This window comes from Ursus americanus, chromosome 2 (genome assembly GCF_024610735.1).
Source record: "Ursus americanus isolate L20-20 chromosome 2, mUrsAme1.1.p, whole genome shotgun sequence".
NCBI classification, from domain to species: domain Eukaryota; kingdom Metazoa; phylum Chordata; class Mammalia; order Carnivora; family Ursidae; genus Ursus; species Ursus americanus.
The window spans coordinates 24,213,448-24,225,904 of NC_142128.1; the positions used below are offsets into that span (position 1 = coordinate 24,213,448).

Sequence of the window (12,457 nt, forward strand, 5' to 3'; positions counted from 1 at the left end):
ACATGTTCATTAAACCACACAGACGTTGTGTTCCGTATAAGGGAAGCACCAGCGATGTATCTGAAGGACAAGAGAGGGAGCCGTGGGTCACACAGAAACAGGAGACTGTGGATGAGAAGCAGGATGGAGGTGCTCAGGGGAGTGGATGGTCTCTCTCAGGTAGAGCAGAGGCCATTCCTGGCAGGCCAGCAGCTTAAGCAGTGAGTGTGAAGGCAGAGTGAGGTCCACACCGAGTTGCTGCGTGTGTCTGTCACACAGTGTGAATAATGCAGTTATTTGCATGAAAATGTCATTGTTGGCATAAAGCTGTTCATTCATAATCTATAAAAATATTGTTTCCCTAAATTTCTGAAGGTTCTGAACTGTGTGAAAGAATGCCGTGGAGATGTGGGAAATTTAACTTGGTTCTTTGGGGATTCTTGTCTGCCTCAGTTTGTGTGCCCCCGTGTGAGAACGTGAAGACAGGACTGAGATCAGAGAGCTGCTGCCTTGGCTTCAGCCTGAGTGAGGCTCTTAGTGGGGAATTTGGGGTTGACCAGGAGCCGCCCTACCTCGAGCCCTGTCACCACCCTCTGCATCTGAGTCCCCTCCCCGCCTGCATCTCCCAGAACTTCTGCCACAGTGTCCTGCGGATTTGCCTGTGTTCCTGATGTCTCAGCCCAAATGCCAGCTCTCCGTGGGGCCTACTCAGAGCCTCAGCTTTGTTTTCTTTGTTTTTTTTTTAATGATTTTTTATTATATTATGTTAGTCACCATACAGTACATCCCCGGTTTCCGATATAAAGTTCAATGATTCATTAGTTGCGTATAATATTCAGTGCACCATGCTATACGTGCCCTCCTTACTACCCATCACCGGTCTATCCCATTCCCCCACCCCCCTCCCCTCTGAAGCCCTCAGTCTGTTTCTCATAGTCCATAGTCTCTCATGTTTCATTCCCCCTTCTGATTACCCCCCCTTTCTTTATCCCTTTCTTCACCTACTGATCATCCTATTTCTTATGTCCCATAGATGAGAGAAATCATATGATATATGTCTTTCTCTGCTTGACTTATTTCACTTAGCATTATCTGCTCCAGTGCCGTCCACGTTGCAGCAAATGTTGAGAAATCATTCTTTCTGATAGCGGAGTAATATTCCATTGTATATATGGACCACATCTTTTTAATCCAGTCATCTGTTGAAGGGCATCTCGGCTCCTTCCACGATTTAGCTATTGTGGACAATGCTGCTGTGAACATTGGGGTGCATATGGCCCTTCTCTTCACTACGTCTGTATCTTTGGGATAAACACCCAGTACTGCAATGGCTGGGTCATAGGGTAGCTCAATTTTTAACTACTTAAGGGACCTCCACACTGTTTTCCAGAGTGGCTGTACCAACTTGCATTCCCACCAACAATGTAGGAGGGATCCCCTTTCTGCACATCCTCTCCAACAATTGTTGTTTCTTGCCTTGTCTATTTTTGCCATTCTAACTGGCGTAAGGTGGTATCTCAGTGTGGTTTTGATTTGAATTTCCTTGATGGCTAATGACTGTGAACATTTTTTCATGTGTCTATTAGCCATTTGTATGTCTTCATTGGAAAAGTGTCTGTTCATATCTTCTGCCCATTTTTTGATTTGTTCATTTGTTTCTCATGTATTGAGTTTGAGAAGTTCTTTGTAGATCTTGGATACCAGTCTTTTATCTGTAGTGTCATTTGCAAATGTATTCTCCCATTCCGTGGGCTTCCTCTTAGTTTTTTTGACTGTTTCCTTGGCTGTGCCGAAGCTTTTTATCTTGATGAAGTCCCACAAGTTCATTTTATCTTTTGTTTCTCTTGCCTTTGGAGATGTGTCATGAATAAGGTTGCTTTGGCCGATGTCGTAGAGGTTGCTGCCTATGTTCTCCTCTAGGATTTTGATGGATTCCTGTCTCACATCGAGGTCTTTCATCCACTTGGAGTTTATTTTTGTGTATGGTGTGAGAGATTGGTCAAGTTTCATTCTTTTGCATGTAGCTGTCCAATTTTCCCAGCACCATTTATTGAAGAGACTGTCTTTTTTCCACTGGATGTTTTTTTCTGCTATATCAAAGATTAGTTGCCCAAAGAGTCGAGGGTCCATTTCTGGAGTCTCTATTCTGTTCCATTGGTCTGTGTGTCTGTTTTTGTGCCAGTACCGTGCTGTCTTTGTGATCACAGCTTTGTAGTATAGCTTGAAATCCAGCATTGTGATGCCCCCAGCTTTGTTTTTCCTTTTCAACAGTTCCTTGGCGATTCAGGGCCTTTTCTGGTTCCATACAAATTTAAGGACTATTTGTTCCAGTTCTTTGAAAAATGTCCTCGGTATTTTGATCGGGAGAGAATTGAAAGTGTAGATTGCTCTGGGTAGCATGGACATTTAACTAGGTTAATTCTTCCGATCCATGAGCATGGAATATTTTTCCATCTTTTTATGTCTTCCTCAATGTCTTTCAAGAGTTATTTATAGTTTCTAGAATATAGGTCCTTTACGTCTCTGGTTAAGTTAATTCCAAGGTAACGTATGGTTTTTGGTGCTATTGTAAATGGGATGGATTCCCTAATTTCTCTTTCTTCAGTCTCAGTATTTGTGTATAGAAATGCAACTGATTTCTGAGCATTGATTTTGTATCCCGCCACGTTACTGAATGGCTCTATAACTTCTAATAGTTTGGGAGTGCATTCTTTTGGGTTTTCCATATAGAGTATCATGTCATCTGCGAAGAGAGACAGTTTGACTTCTTCTTTGCCGATTTGGATACCTTTTATCCCTTTTTGTTGTCTGATTGCTGTTGCAAGGACTTCTAGTACTATGTTGAATAATAGTGGCGAGAGTGGGCATCCTTGTCGTGTTCCTCATCTTCAGGGAAAGGCTTCCAGCTTTTCCCCATTGAGAATAATATTTGCTGTAGGCTTTTCATAGATGGCTTTTATGAGATTGAGAAATGTACCCTCTATTCCTACAGTCTGAAGGGTTTTAATCAGGAAAGGATGCTGTATTTTGTTAAATGCTTTCTCTGCATCAATTGAGAGGCTCATATTGTTCCTGAGTCTTTTCTTGTTGATATGATATATCACGCTGATCGATTTGCAAATGTTAAACCACGCTGCATCCCAGGTATGAATCCCACTTCGTCATGGTGGATAATCCTTTTAATGTACAGTTGGATTCTATTAGCCAGGATCTTATTGAAGATGTTGGCATACATATTCATTAGGGAAATTGGTCTGTAATTCTCCTTTTTGAAGGGGTCTTTGCCTGGTTTGGGGATCAAGGTACTATTGGCCTGAGATTGAGCCCCAAGTCGGGTTTGACGCTGAGTGTGGAGACCCTTAGGGTTTCTCTCTCTCCCTCTCCTTTTCCCCCTTCCCTGTTCGCTCACAAGTTTATCCTTTCTCTGTCTTTGTTTTTTTCTCTCTGTTTCAAAAAAAAATGTGCCAAATATCTGGGATTTTGGCCACTCACCCTACTCACTGTTTAAAAAAATAGCTCCATGCAGATGATCATCAAAAGGTGTTCATTTAAGACCTTGAAATTGCACTTGGAGTAGAACATCTCAGCCCAGAGAGCGAGGATCCTCATTTCAATGACAAAGCCATGACCTCCTTTTTTTCTATTAAATTTCAGGTCCTAGCCAAGAAGGAAATAAAAGATACTTTTGAGAATGGGTACATTCAGACATTGATGTCTGAGATGTGAAGACAATTATTTTCTATTACATATGGACTCACAGAGGCAGCCACACACTCAGGTGTTCATCCAAGGCCTCAGATATACTATAGGAGGCAAATTGCATATGGCAGAACATAAGATCCCATTGAAATAATCCAAAATCTGTTTGACTTACAGGACAGTCAGTTTGAAATTTGAAGATCTCCCTGAGCGGTAACAACCAGGCTGTGCAGAGTATATATGTTGTAAAGGTGTCAGATGAGCCTAATGGTCTGAATGCCTTCCCTGCCCATCCTGTCCCCTGTGCTCTGTCTCTCCTCGTATCCCCCCAATAAACCTTTCACGGTTCTGTCTGTGTGTCAACGTCTGCCTTCACGAGGACCTATAGTCACTCCCCTCCAAGAGCACAGTGTGAATCCTGTACACACAGAAACAAACTGGCAGCAGTGGTGGTGATGGAGGATAGTAGCAAGATTACCCTTTGTGGCATCTTTACTGCAAGGGGCCCAAGCAGTCCTTCTGGGCAGGTGGACATACCCTGTATTTAGATCTGTTGGTGGTTGTATTAACTCTGGTGATAGATACCCTTGAGTACATGGTGTCTGCTAGTTTCAGGGGTGTGTGGTGATCAGCAGGACAGGTGTCTGTCCCCAGGCAGTGGTCAGTTGTGATTGTGAGGAATGAATGGTCAGTAGTGGCCCCGGGAGACCTGTGAGGAGGCCCTGCATTAATCCAGGTTTTGTGCGCTGGTTTCACTTCACCAGCTGCCTCACAACAGCGGGTGGGCTCTGAGGGGCGCTGATGGTGGCAGTTTTCTTGGTAAGACCCCTGATGCCCCATAATCCCCCACAGTTTCCATGTTGAGGGATGGGCAGGGAAGAGGCCAGTGACAGGAGACCCATTCCTCCCTCACCACGCAGGAGGAGTTGGGTGTATGTGTCTGTTGCTTCTTAGGTCCTTTACTCCAGTCCATTCTGCACCAGAGCTCCTGGATCATGCAAAGCCCTCCTTCTTCCCAGGTTGTTGAAGCAGCCATCCTCCAGAAGCATTGGGGTCATGGCTGGGCCAAGGTGTCAAGGTCTGTCTGTCCACATTCTGCCCTGGAGAGGCAGTTACCCGCCTCAGGTCAGCCTGAGCTTCCTCCATAAATGGGATTGTCATGCCCTGTGCGCAGGGACTGGGCCGAATGATGGCAGGAGAGAGGGGGAGACAGGAGAGGTGGTCCCCTGTGGTGGTCCTGGACAGGACTGAACAGAGCAGAAGGTCTGAGGGCCTGTGGAGAGATAGAGAAAGAGACTGTCAGGGAGAGGGACACTGAGTGGGTGTTGGGGGGATTGGGCAAGTCCTGGAAAGTGAGAGGAACCAAGAGAGGGAGAGGGGGTAGAGAAAAGCAGAGACAAAGAGGAGTTGGAAGGATGAAAAGCAGTTGCTGGTCTAGGTGTGTGGAGGTGGACCATGGACCAGGGGGGAGGAGGTCTAGGTAGGTGCTCTGAGCATTGGGACCGGAGAAGGCGGGAATCCAGGACGTCAGATTTCCCTGAGCCCAAAGCTCCGACCTCTCTGGGGCAGAGCTGTGCAGAGGCCATTTCACTTGGGAAGATGGGCACCCCTCCTTTTCATGGCGTTGTGGGGCCGAGCCTCACGATCTGTCATGGAGAGAGATGGCTTGGATAGACCAGAGCACATTCAGTCCCTCCATCTGAGGGGTCATGACTTTGAGCATTGCAGGGAATACCAGGAAGGCCAGCAGAGGGCGCGCGCGCACCTCCAACAGGAAGGGGGCGGTTTCTCTGCGTGCGCAGCCACGGCCAGCAGAGGGCGCGCCAATGGCCTTTTCTGACCCAAGGCGCCTCAGAGCAGGAAGGGCTCCAGAAGCCTCCCAAGAATCTGGCCCCTCTCTGGCTGCAGGGGATAGATCGCCAAAGCTGCGGTTTCAGTAGGTTCGGCCCCCACCCTGGGAAGACCCTGGGGCCTTTGCAGCAACTTGTCGCCTCCCGAGGTAGAGGAAGAAGCTGCCTTGTTGGCTGAGTGCTGAGGGGGCGGCTCTGGGCGGCTTCCCAGGACATGCTGGTAAGTGAGCAGCACAGTCGCTTGCATTTTGAGGGCTGTTCCCCTGGTTCAGTCCTCATTTTCCCTGCGGGTATTTGAACAGACCTGTTTTACTCAGGGATCCGTGGCTTGAGGGGTCCCGCGACACCACATCAGAGATGCTGTGGTTGGCTTGTTACAGATGCAGGCTTGTTTCTGGGGAGAAATCCTGAGCCAAACTCAGAGGAACGGGAGCCGCTTTCAGTGGGGACTTGAATGCACTAACTGCTGACTCTCAGGACTTCCTAAAAGAATGAGCTGGGGTCCCACTTCCCTAATTCTGCTGGAACCTGAGACCCAGGTAGAAACACAAACTGCCCTCCATTTTGTAACCTTAAAGGTAGAAACTCTGAGGGATTTATCAGCCGAAGTTGGTTTTGTTTGGGAAGGAAGAAGAATAGAATGTAGGACAAAGAAGCAGTGACTAACCCTTAGGCACATTGGGGAGCATCAGAGAGGCTCACTGTTTTCAGGCGAAAAGGGGGCAGTTTAGAAGGCTGTTAGGAACCAAAAGTCCATTGGAGGCATCTGGTAGTTCAAATCATTGTGGCTTCTCATGGTTGAGTCCTGTTGGGAGGTGGGGGTTGGGGGGAGGGGATGGAGAGAGGAGAATAGAGTTCCTGTAGCTGGAATAGTGGAGTATTCACGTGCGAGGTCAAGTCCATGTCTTCCTGTTGGGTCCCCAGTTTATTCAGAGTGATAGTGTGTCCGAGCTCCCCCTGCCAAAACCTCCTGACTGTTTTGTGGCATTTCCCGTTACGACTTTTCACATTTCCCCGTTCTGATCAAGATTTGCCTTGAGGAGCAAAATAAGTCCGTCAAAGACAGATACTATATGATTTTAGTCATTTGTGGAATTTATGAAATAAAACAAATGAGCAGCGAGAAGAAAAAAGAGGCAAACCAAGAAAACAGCCTTTTTACTATAGAGAACAACCTGTTGGTAATCAGAGGGGAGATGATTGGGGGGATGGGTTCAGTAGGTGATAGGGATTAAGTCATGCATTTGTGATGAGCACCAGGTGTTGCCTACAAGTGTTGAATCACTAGATTGCACACCTGAAATGAATATAACTGTGAGGTAATTGTAATTTAAAAAACTTTAAAAAAGTTTCCATGGAAGAATTTTTTTTAAAGATTTTATTTATGCGTGTGTGTATGAGAGAGAGAGAGAGAGAGAGAGAGAATCAGGCAGAGGGAGAAAGAGGCTCCCCGCTGGGCAAGGAGCCCAGTGTGGGACTCAGTCCTAGGATACTGGAATCATGACTCACTGGATCATGAGCCAAAGGCAGATGCTTAACCGACTGAGCCACCCAGGTGTCCCTGGAAGAATTTCTGATCAGCAGTCAAGTTCTTTGTATTTAGTGGTTTTGTGTTTCAGTGCCAGCAAGGTCTTTTTCTGGTGGCGTGTCTCATGTTGGAGGAAATGTGCATCACAGTTGTAAACTACTCAAGTGACACTTGAAGAACTGGGAAGGTTAGAAGGGAGAAACTCTCATGTACTTCCTGTGTGAAGTCTGTATCTGCTCGAGATTGAGACCAGTGAGCCAGCATCACCTCACTGGGGACACTGTTTCTACAAAGGATTGACAGACAGCAAGTACAGAATCAAAAGCAAGATGACAATTCCAAACCATGTGTTGGTTCTAACCCAGGACCCTAGGTTTGAAAGGAGCCAACTGAAAATATTTATTGGCAGTTGTTTACCTGAAGGAAGACAGGTTTCTCCCTATGAAGGCAAACCCGGAGTCACGTGTGCCTCCTGGAAGTGTCTTCCTCAAGTGTCTGGGAGCAAAATAGTGAAATACTGCGAGAATGCACTAAATGAAATCACTGAGTACATCTGGGAATACAGATACACTGGGGAACATGAAGCATTAGAGAACTTGTTGCAAGAATAGGAATACTTCCGGGACATTTCAAAACAGTATTGTTATCTCAAAAGAGCTGTTTAAAACTCCATGTGTTATCAGTAATGGTCTGTTATGTTATAAATTCAGAAACCATGCATTTGGATTAGAATCCGGATGTTCAAACTATGTAATTATATAAGTATAGCACCATTTATTTATTCTGCTTTTGGTGAATAATTGTTTCCAGTTTTTTGTTATTCTGAACAATGCTGCAACGGACATTCTCACACGTTTCCTGGTGTGTAGGTTCAAGATTTTCAATAGGGCATATACATTTTCTAGTATTGGAATTTCTGGTTTGTAAGAATGAACGTGTAGAGTTTTGCAAGATAATGCAGAGTATCTTTCAAAATAGTTGTACCAATTGTACTTGTCCCAGTACTGCATAGAATTCCTATCTTCACCAATAACTGGTCTTGCCAAGCTTAATTTTTTGCCAACCTGATGAATGTAAAAGGGTTACTCTTTGTGGCCTTAAGGTGAATTTTTATGATTATTATTGAGGTTGAACATTTTTCATGTTTTTATTCACCACTAGGATTTTTTTCTTCCATAAAATTCTAGTTTTGCCATTGGGCTATTTGCTTTTCTCTTTTTGTTATGTAGGAATTAGCTTTTCAAATATTCTGGATATTGATCTGTGGTTGGTTGTGCGTGTTATGAACATTCTTTGTTATCAGTTTTTGAATTCAGATAGCTGAGTTAAAATAATGAAGACTACCTAGATTTCAGAATCTGTTTGGTTCCTGATTTTCATATAAAAGTTAGCTGGAGTTTGAATGATAAAGTATAATTCAAAGATTTCATTCAAATATTCTTGTTTCCTGGGACGCCTGTATCTTTTTCTGGTTTCTAATTTAATTTTTCTCTAAGGTATCTTTTTGTTAGCAAAAGTTCTTTTCCTTTTTTTTTTAAGATTTTATTTATTTATTTGACAGAGAGAGAAAGAGAGAGCCCGTGAGAGAGGGAACACAAGCAGACGGAGAGGGAGAGGAAGAGGCAGGCTCCCAGCAGAGCAGGGAGCCTGATGCAGGGCTGGATGTGGGGCTGCATCCCAGGACTCTGGGATCACACCCTGAGCTGAAGGCAGACGCTCAACGACTGAGACACCCAGGCATCCCAGCAAAAATTCTTAATTTTAACGTTGTCATGCTTACCAATTTTCTTTCTGAAGAATGCTTTTTTGCCTTGGTGAAGAAGTATTTTCTTATCCTGGGATCATAAAGATATCTTTCTATATATTCTTCTGCAAGTTTAACCAGTTTTATCTTTCATTTTGAAGTCGGTAAATCCATTGGAAATTAGATTTTGTGTATGGCAGGAGATAGAGATCTACCATGTGGATGACCAGTTGTCCTGACATCATGTATTTCATACACCATTCCCCAGTGATCTGTAGTGCCCCCTGTGTCATGGATGAAGTTCTCATACATTTGTGATTCTGGTCTGGGTGCACTAGTGGTAGTCATTAGTCTCCCAGCATGAATAACACCCTATCCTAAATCTTATAGCTTCATAATAATTCTTGATATCTGGTGGGGCAGTTCTCCTTTCCTTATTCCTTTTTTTCCCCCCTAAAGATTTTATTTACTTATTTTTGTGCACATGGGAGGGGGTGCAGAGGGAGAAGCAGACTCCCGCCGAGCAGGGAACCCGATGTGGGACTGGATCCCAGGACCTGGGATCATGACCTGAGCCGAAGGCAGATGCTTAACCGAATGAGGCCACCCAGGCGCCCTCCCCTTTCCTTTTTCTTCAGAAGCATCTTGGCTGTCTATGGGTCTTTGCTCTTCCATATCAAGTTTAGAATTAGCCTGTCATATTTCTTGCAAACTCATATTGGGATATTAATTGCTGCTGCATAAAATATACAAGGCAATTGGAAAAGTATTGACTTTTTTTATGATTTTGAATTTCTCTGTCTATAAACACGGCATGTTTTTTTTTTTCATTTGTCTTTAATGTTGTTAATAAATTAAAAATTCTGTTTCTTTAAAGAAACCAAACAAAAACAAAACAAAAACAAACAAAAGGAATCAGGGTGCAGTTAATAGTTTAGGTAAAAGAAAGACTTTTGAATTCTGAAACTTCTAAAACTCTAGAAATGCTCACAAGATAAAAATGAGGCTATTTCTGGAAAGGTCATACTCCAAAGAGGTTTCCTCCTTTTGCAAGAGACTGGGAAATGCAGAAAAAGGCATGTTCTTTGCACAAAAGAGGTAGGAGGAGCAACAGTGAGAAAAGGAATGCAGGCCTGGTCCGGACATGTGGGGGAAAGCTGTCTCCCCAGATGTTTTCTCTTTCAATTTGGGAAGTATTTATGTTCTCGTGACCAGATGGTGTCCAGGTCCAGTCAGGGTCTGGTGCCTTCTTTAAATGTGTCCCGTGGACCCAAGAGCCCATTCCCTGGGATTTGGCAGCACAAGGTTTGGTTAGCAGTATCCGATAAGGTCCTCTCAAGGGAGGTTGAAGAGAATCTCTGTGGAAGTGTCTTTCCCAAGAGAAAGAATCCCCAGCTTGCAGGGTGTGATGGTCAAGATAATTATCCCCTGGGAGTGGACACTGAAAAGATTGCTCTGCTACAACAATGTTCATTTTGATAGAAGCAACTAGATCTTTGCATTATTGAAATATATCCCCTTTTCTCAACTCCAGGTCAAAAGGGGGCAGAGGTCAAATGCATGGATATCCAGTGACTATCTCCAAGGTTGGGAGTCAGAGCTCCAAAGGGGATGGCCTTGAGATTTAGAAGAAGTATTGGCAATGCCTTTGGCCCAGGTCATTGGAAAGTCTCTGCAGATTTTGCCAATTGGGTCCCCAGTGTTGCCATTATGGTGTTGGACCAGTTGTGAGGTTAGGGGATAGTAATGTACAATGAAAGTATTGTAAAACCGGCCAAAGATCACAAACTCAGTGAAATGCCTGCACGGTAGAATGGATTTTCTGGTCATTGTGGTGTTCAAGAGAGCTTTTCCCGGAGAGAGAATTTTTTCTAACAGGATTTTAGCCACAGAAGAGTCATTGGCCTTTCTACAAGGGAAAGCTTTGGTCCAGTGAGATAACATAGGCACATTGACTAACACAAACTTATTTCCATGAGATGAGAAAGTTGCATGAAATCCAGTTGCCAAATCTCAAATGGTTCATTGAGCAGTCTAAAATGCCCAGGGGAGGTATGGATTTGTTTTCCAGGATCGTATTTTGGACAAGTGGGACAAGCAAGGTTGGCACTTTCTGCAGTCTTCTTAGCATTTCCCCACCAATACTGGTTCATCAACCCTATCAGTTTGTCAGTAGACCAATGGTTTAATATTTGTACAGTTGTCAGGAGTGGGAATTTTAGAATTTTGGAGATGGCCATATTGTTATTTGATCCAAACCAGAATTCTCTCTTTTTATCAACTAGTCATCAGATTCCCAACATTGTTTCTCCTTGTCTGGGCCCTGTTGTTGGCCATGTCTGCTCAATTTTTCCCAATTGTCAGTTGGTAGGACATCCCTTCAGAACATGACAGAGGTCTGGCTCTCGGTGTCCTTTTGAGCAGCTTTTTTTGGGCAGAACTATAAGCCAGGTGGTTTCCTTTGGCCTCCAGAAAGTCAAGTGCAGAATATCCCTGGGACCTTAATAATAGCTAGATCTGCAGGCAAAAGCATGGCATCTGATGAATTTTAGACCTAGCAGCCATTTTTAATCTCATCCCCATTGTAAGGAAGGAAACCTCGTTTCTTCCATAATATTCCAAAACCATGAGCTAGCTATCCAAAGCATATACCGAGTATCACCTTACATGTTTGCAGTGCTGCCCTCGGCTACAATAGAAGCTGCCTTAAGGACACAGAACTCATCCTGCTGGGCTGAAGTAGCCAGAGGGAAAGGTGCTGCCTCAGTGTCCTCAAAGGGAGTTGTGGTAGCTTAGCTGGCGAGATATTTATCATTTTCCTCCTCTAAGTAAGAACCATCAGGAAAGCATGAAAAGTGTGCTTTGGTTAGAGCAGTTTGCTGAAAATTGTCACAGGGAGTCAACAGGTGACCTGTCGGTGTGAAGTGGCTGTGGGGGGGTTTCATCTGTGAAGGAGGGGAGAAGGGTGGCTGGGTTGAGGCTTTTGGAACCAGAAAGAGTTATGTGAGGAGTGGTACCAGGAGGATTTCATAGGAGGTGAGGTGACTGTCTGGAAAATGTTGAGTGTGAGGAGAGTTCAGAAGGGCTTCTACTACATGGGGTGCAGCGATGGTTAAAGGGGATGGTGTGATGAATTCTTCAGTGGCCTTATCCCAGAGGGCAGTGGCAGGAATGGCTCTGAGGCAGGCGGGTATCCCCCAGCCATAGCATCTACCTATTGACTCTTATACCTTGTGGGATGATGGTGGTCCTTGTGTTTTGGGGTGAGCACTGCAAGGACATTCCCTTCCGTATCAGAGAGATGAAAAAGGGAAGTTGGTCATTAGGAGTTCCAAGGGCAGGGGCTAATGGTAGACTTTTGTTTAAAGTTTCAAAGCGGTGTCATCCCCCTCTTTCTGAATAATTGTGTTAGGTTTCTCATGTTTTAGTAAAATGTATAGCAGCTGAGCCTTAAAAGAGAAGTTTGGAATCCACTGTTGACTGTAGCCGGCCAGTCCAGGAAAGCCTGGTCATTGGTGCTTAGTTTTAGGTTGTGGGAAATTGAGGATGCCTTGAGTCTACCTGGATCCAGGTACTGTCCTTGTTCTGAGATCAGGTGACCTAAATACCTAAGCTGAGTTTGAGCAAACTGCAGTTTTTCTTTGGAGACTGCATGAC

The 12,457-nt window shown here is 44.5% G+C and overlaps 1 protein-coding gene and 1 long non-coding RNA gene across 2 annotated transcripts in view; both read left to right on the forward strand.

The window, feature by feature from the left end:
- Positions 1 to 12,457, forward strand: part of LOC148110514 (uncharacterized) — a 147,625-nt gene that overhangs the window by 88,319 nt on the left and 46,849 nt on the right. The window lies entirely within an intron of this gene.
- On the forward strand, positions 3,200 to 7,833 carry LOC148110515 (uncharacterized). The gene is made up of 2 exons (XR_015727824.1): positions 3,200 to 5,748; positions 5,909 to 7,833. It is a non-coding gene; the product is annotated as an uncharacterized LOC148110515 (long non-coding RNA).